This window comes from Neopelma chrysocephalum, unplaced genomic scaffold (assembly GCF_003984885.1).
Source record: "Neopelma chrysocephalum unplaced genomic scaffold, ASM398488v2 Primary Assembly neopelma1_99, whole genome shotgun sequence".
Lineage (NCBI taxonomy): Eukaryota > Metazoa > Chordata > Aves > Passeriformes > Pipridae > Neopelma > Neopelma chrysocephalum.
The window spans coordinates 800,404-807,019 of NW_020897762.1; the positions used below are offsets into that span (position 1 = coordinate 800,404).

General features: G+C 47.1%; 1 long non-coding RNA gene across 4 annotated transcripts; it reads right to left on the reverse strand.

Annotated features, from left to right (window-relative positions):
* Nucleotides 1-2,386: 2,386 nt before the first annotated feature.
* Nucleotides 2,387-6,455, reverse strand: LOC113973168. 4 transcript variants are annotated; one of them, XR_003536162.1, is made up of 5 exons: nucleotides 6,296-6,455; nucleotides 5,652-5,759; nucleotides 4,907-5,042; nucleotides 3,683-3,821; nucleotides 2,387-3,057 (listed from the first exon to the last, which is right to left on the reverse strand). It is a non-coding gene; the product is annotated as an uncharacterized LOC113973168 (long non-coding RNA). The 4 variants fall into 4 exon arrangements; XR_003536163.1 differs by lacking the exons at nucleotides 4,907-5,042; nucleotides 6,296-6,455 and adding an exon at nucleotides 5,088-5,219 and having other exon boundaries at nucleotides 5,652-6,229; XR_003536164.1 differs by lacking the exons at nucleotides 4,907-5,042; nucleotides 6,296-6,455 and adding an exon at nucleotides 5,088-5,245 and having other exon boundaries at nucleotides 5,652-6,229.
* Between the last annotated feature and the right edge of the window lie 161 nt (nucleotides 6,456-6,616).

Consider the following 6,616-nt stretch of genomic DNA (forward strand, 5'->3'; position numbering starts at 1 on the left):
TATTTAACCTAGGGATTAATGTGTGCGTATGTGTTAGGAAACTCAGCAGTTAGAAGGAAGCTCAGATTTTGTTTTGTTCTGCTTTTTTTCCTCTTTAAATTTATTGATAGCACGTGGTTAATACAGAACTGCAGATACAAGAAATAGACATAGAGATAGTCGTTAAGTACGTATACAGTCAAAGTATTTTTTGTGATCTGTGGGGATAGGAGATGGACATTTTAGCACAGATAAATTTACTGTTCTAATTTGTGGTTAAATTGACCTATAACTAAGGATTAACCTTCTCTTTCACCTTAAGGTTCTGCTGCTGTTCAACTCCATAAGAACATTACATAATTCCCTTTTCATTCAGATTCTAAGGTTACCTTAAATTAAACTTACCTCTAAAATTAAATACTGAAATTCTGTACACCTCATTGCATGAATCATAAACTACTGTACTCAGGCATGTGTCCCTTAACTACTTGAAGGCATTCCCTGTTGTGATAATCTGGGATTTTGTATTAAGACATGTCGGTAGTTTCAGTTCCTCCCTCATGACAGAGAGGAGACCAGACAACTTCAGCCCTAGAAACGGTCTGTCAGGAACCTGACAAAACCCAGAAAAGGCAAATGCCATAGATGGAGATGGAGCCAGGCTCCTCTTGGAGGTGTGCAGGGGAAGTATAAGGGCAGGCAATGGGCACAAGGTGAAAGATGAGAAGTGTCAGTTGGATATTAAGTAAAAATATGTTCTCTGTGAGGGTGATCCAATGATGGAGCCCAGTGAGGCTGTGGGATCTCTGTTTTGGGAGATGAAAACCTTGGCCCTGAGCAACATGATCTAGCAGAGGCTGGAGGAGGGACCTCCAGAGGTTGTTGTTGGCCTCTGCTTTTCTGCAGATCTATGACTCACTAGAAAAAACCCATGGTCTATTGGTGGAGAAACCAGAGATAACAATTCCTTTAGTCTTGTTCTTAATCCACGTTTGTTTTTTTAACATTGCCAGGTTCACCATGCCCCAGTGCATGGCCCTTCTTTCTGTATGTGTAACATTTAAGACCTAACTACTGGCCGGTCAAACACCTCTTCATGCTCCACTTGGCCAAATGGAGTGACTTGGTAACCATCTCTCTTCCCCCCACCTCCAGCTGCCAGTTGGTCACCAAAGCCCTCCTGAGACGTTTCACCAAACCCACAGGAGGAGTCACCAGCAGTGCTAGTCCCTAATCCTCTGGTATAGGAAGTTTTGATGTTAGCATCGCCAGCCAGCCTCACTGGGGCAGCGAGGGAGGCTCATCCAGTGGCTCAGTCCCATCCCTTCCAGACCTCCAGACCCACGTCAGGCCCCCATTGCCAGCATTCCGAGGTCCACTATCATGCTCCTGGTTGCAGGGGACCTGCTTGACCATGGATGCAGATGCTGGGAGCTGACTGAACCTGGCTTGGTGCTGTGACACTCTCCCCACCTGGGATTGCTGGCTGGACACACAGATGTCCAGCCGCGGTCACTTTGTCTCAACCAGGTCCCAGATCCAGCCTTGAGTATGTAGGGGAGAAAGGGGAAAGCTCTCACCCCGCTGCAGGCATAATGAGCTGTTTTTCTCCTGTGTCTCCAGAGCTTGGCTCCCAGCCCCGAAAGGAAGAGCACTGTGCCAAGAATTTCTACAGCCATGTCCAACAGAGCAAGCTGACACCTGATTTGCTGTTAATTATAGTGGTGGGAACAGGCCCAGGGGCAAATGTGAAAGGGTGACGACCGGGTGGTGGTAAGGACAAGGCTCATCTGTCGTTTGCCATAAGGGCTTGTCCTGAGGGATTTGTTTCCTATGAAATATCAGTAGGAAGACTTTGAGCGTGCAGAGAAGCAGCTGACAGGACAGGGCCTATAGAAACCTCTAGCTGGTCAACACCTCCAGCACCTCCAGACCAAGGAGGGCTTCGTTATTCCAAATGACATTATCCTACCCTCAGACTCGCATCGGGAGCGCCGTGCATGCCGTGTGCATGCCAGCGTGCCACCAGGCACCAGGCGCTGCAAAATTCCTGCAAGAAGGGAGTTAAAAATAGACACTGAGTTATTCCAGAGCTTTTGTCCAGCCTATCTGTGGACAAAATAACCCCCATACCCTTGTGGCACCTGAGCAGCTCCAGCTATTCCCATCACCACTGAACGCCCCCAAACCAGGAGACCTGCCCTTGCTGCCTCTACTGTGTTCACTGTTGGCTACGCTACAAAAGCACTGTTCAAGAATCCTGCAGGTCCAAGGGGGAGCACCCGAGACCTCTGGACCGTCCCCACTGAGGTTGTTAACAGGAGATTTTTAGGTGCAACCAGGCTTGTTTCTGACTCAGTGGCTTTCAGCTGTTGCTGCAAAGGTGTGCTGTGTGTCCATGCTTTAAACATGGAAAAGTAAGAGAGAGAGAGAAAGGCATAGAATAAAAAAATATTTTATTTTATTTTAATCTTTATTGTAAAAACCAGGGTTCTCCCTGCCCCATGCCCTGCTTGCACAGCCACTGTTCAACTACACACGGTTATATGTTGGAATAAAATGTGTTTTAAAATAAAATAAAATAAAATAAATAGTGGATTTTTACACCTTTTTAAACACTCGGGAAAGATTTCAGACGAATGTAGTCACAGGTCTCTGCACCCCATGTTGGCGTCCTGTGGTATCACAGACTGGTGCCTCAGGGATATTTTTTAATTATGCAATTTGAAAGCTTTGATCTGTTTGGTGCTATTAAATCTGTTAATGCTCTATGTCCTCCCAGGCTGATGCCCGAGCACGGGTTGTTTGAACTTGGCTGCTCCCCAGCCCGCAGAGACAGTTCAAAGGGAAAGCAGGAGTGGGACCGATGGCACTCGCTGATGAGCCCTTGCTTGTTTAGGAAATAGTGCAAATGGGTGTTGGTCACAGGAAACAAAGCTCCGGAGCGACCGGGAATGTGTCAGGTGGCTGGTGCGCTCGCCGGACAAACAGGAGCTGTCGGAGCTCAGGTGCAGCGTGCCCTGTGTGCCCCACCCAAGAGGGCTGAGAGGTTGATTTTTACCGTTTCCCAGTCGCTCACTGGAAAAATAAAAAAGAAAAATTACAATCTATAACTATATATATATAATATAGATTTTATAGACTGTGTAAATATGTGTATTTATAATATAAATTTATAAATATTTAATATATGTAAATGCCTAAGATATACAGAACATGCAATTATATATTAATGATACATTAATATATATTTGATAGACATATATGTTTTTATACACACATACACACATCTACATATATGCAGATCCTTGGAGATCCATGTTTGCTTTGCTGGATGCCCAGATACATCTCCTGGGATTATATGTATATAACATAAATTCTTGGATTTCTAAATGTATATTTACATTGTAGAAAAAGCTGTAAATATATATTTATATAATGTAGAAAAATATATCATGTGTGGATAATATACGTAAGATATAGAAATCATATATACATATTACTACGATATTTATATTATGTGTATTATGTGTAGATATCATATGTATATTACACATATATTTGTAGCATATATCATTATTAAATATATATAATTAACTGAGAAATTGCCATAAAGCACCTGTGTCACTATTTATACTATTTAGACCACAACAAAAAAGTTTTTCTCTATTATTTCCTAGTCAGTAAATTAAAATGTTCACACCTTGGCTTTCCAAGTGCCTCCTGGCCATATTTCCTTGGCATTTGCACTGTGTCTTTTCCCCCACAAATGCCCAGATTCCTATTATCTGCTGACCCTGCTCAGCTCGAACGAGTCAGTTAATTGGCAATAAATGAAGTGACTGAAAAACAGACAGAGGAGAGAAGGAAAATAAATGTCCTCAGTGGGAAACTTAATAAGGAATGCTTAAGAAGAAATAAATGAGAGTGAGATGCAAGGATGATGCTGGGTATCCATAAGGGCTTTTCCACCTCCCCTTGCCACCACCCACTTGCAAACCAGAAATGAGCCCACCCAAAAGATGACTCCCAGCCAAAAACTGCCAGTGCTGAGCCAAAAGTGGGATGGGGAGAAGGGATGGAGTAAGGCGAGGACAGGACCAGTTCTTTTGGCAGCGTCTTGCATTGGCGTAAACTTCTCTGTTGACAAAACCAAAGGAAATCATGATAATTTTATTTATTTATTTATGACACACATTTATGAGGCAGTTTATTTTTGAGCCATAAAACCAGGCGGTGGTTTGGGTTTGGTGCCTTGATTCCAATAACAAGTTGTTACTTCGTGATGCAGTCCAGCCTGATGTTCCTGGAAGATGCGGAACCGCCTGGGTGAAATGGTGACATCAGGCATGGGGGAGGAACAAAAGTTTAATTTTCATTTGGGCCCTTTTGAATTGTTTTTGGCATTTCTATGTCTACTTAACCCAAAATGTTGGTGCAGATGGATGGGCTGCCAGCATGTTGCTCCCTGAGCGTTCCTGGCTGGTGTTTCAGGAGCAGCAGCCTCGGGAGGCTGCAAACCTCTCCTTCATTTTAATACAGCTCTAGGGCAATTAAGTGTTTTTTTGGTTTTGTGCTGCACAGCCTCTCCTCCATCCATCCTCCAGCTGATGCCTGCCAAAGGAGTCAGGAGAAGTTGCTGGGGCGTGGACTGACCTTATCAGCCCAACAGCTTTATTTCCTTCACCTTCCTAAAAGGACACTGCCAGAGCTCTGAGGACTCAAGAGTTTTACCAAAATTTGCTGGTTTTGGTTACCTTCATCCTAAGCAACACAGTGATGTGACTGACACCATTGGCACTCAGTCTTGATTATTCCCTTACTTCCACAAAACTCAGTGAAGGAGGGAGGGTTTTCTCCTGGTTTCACCACAGTAAGACAGGTCACTGGAATTAGTTTTATTGCTGGCAGATAAAAAGTTTATTACCCCATAAATGATGCCTGTAATTATCCTGTAATTACCCAGGACAGCTATACAAAAGTTGCTCTGGTCTTATCTGGAGAACATCTATGTTGTGTTCTTGGCTGGCAGGTGTTGGATGTGGGATCATAGGAGAGCTGAGCTGTAGGAATGGAGCAACAGGTTTAAATCAAAGCATTTTAATTACCAGTGCAAGGACAGGAGCAGGGCTGCTCTTGCACTGAAGATAACAGCAAGCTCCCATCAATGTCTGGAGAAAAGGCTCAGGACTTTGCTGAAGTCCTGAAGTGAAGCCAGGACGTTTTTCCTGCTGGTGAATCTGGGACAGAAAGAGAAGCATCTTCGCTGATGTCGAGAAGACAGCATGCAGCGAGCCACTGCACCCATCTGGCAGTACAAAATGCAAAGGGATGCTCCCAGGTCAGGTGGACTGGGATGAAAAATTTGCAGAGCACTTTAGGTCTTTGCACTTTTGATTTTCTTAAAAAGCTAAGGAACAGGTAGAGGCAGAGGGGAGTTGTCTCACCCCAAAATGGACAGGCTAATCCTGGGAGTTGCCTGGTTTTTCCCAGAGACCGTATAGGGAGCTTTAGCCAGGAAGGATGAAGGCAGGGCTGCCTGTGCCTCCCACGCATCCGCCTCTTGAAACTGGATTTCAGCAGCATGTTCCCATGCCAATTCCCATACCCCTCTCCTCATGGTAAACGGGCACTGGTCTGTGAAGGTAAAAAACCAGGGCGGTGCCATTTACCTGCGGGGTGCTGGGTGTTATTTACAGCAGGTAGGGGGCACGGGGGTTTCTGCCATAACTGGGTGTCACCGCCGAGCAGAGGGAAGCCCAAGCACCTCTGGGAAATGTCTGCAGGCAAAACGGAGAAAACATTTGTCGAAGAGGGAAATCACAGCCTAGCTCAGGAGTGACACTTGGCCTTAGGCACCTCTGTGCTTGCCAAGGGCGCTGCACCAGTGTGGCACCTCCCCAGCACTGAATGTGGCCCAGGTACCTCCCCAGCACTGAATGTGGCCCAGGCACCTGGGGTGGAAAGCCAGGGGTGGAGATGCTTTAAGTCACGATACACTCAACAAGTCAGAAATATTACAGAACCACACAGGGTCACAGAATCAATCAGGTTGGGAAAGACCTCTGAGATCATCGATTCCCACCCATAACCAGTCACCACTATGTCCGTCAGACCCTGTCACTGAGTGCCACGTCCAGACTTTCCTTAAACATCTCCCGGGACAGTGACTCCACCACCTCCCTGGGCAGCCCATTCCAGTGTCTAATCACCCTTTCCGTGAAGACATTCTTCCCGATGTCCAGCCTAAACCTCCCCTGAGGCTGTGTCCTCTCGTCCTGTCGCCGGCTGCCTGGGAGAAGAGGCTGATCCCCACCTGGCTGCACCCTCCTGTCAGGGAGCCGTGGAGAGCGATAAGGTCGCCCCTCAGCCCCCTTTTCTCCAGGCTAAACGTGTCCAGCCGCCTCTCACAACACTTGCACGCCAGACCCCTTCACCGAGTCTCCTTTAATCGCGGCTGTCGCGACAGAGCCACGCTCGCCGCCGCGGCCCCTCACGGAGGGCGCAGCCCCGCCCACTTCCGGCGCGAGGGGCCCGCCGGGACGGGCGCGGGCCCCGCCCCCGCCGCGGGGGGAGGGGGAGGGCGGGGCCCCGCCCCCCGCCCGCGGTGCCGCAGGACGAGGTGGGTTCGGCGGGG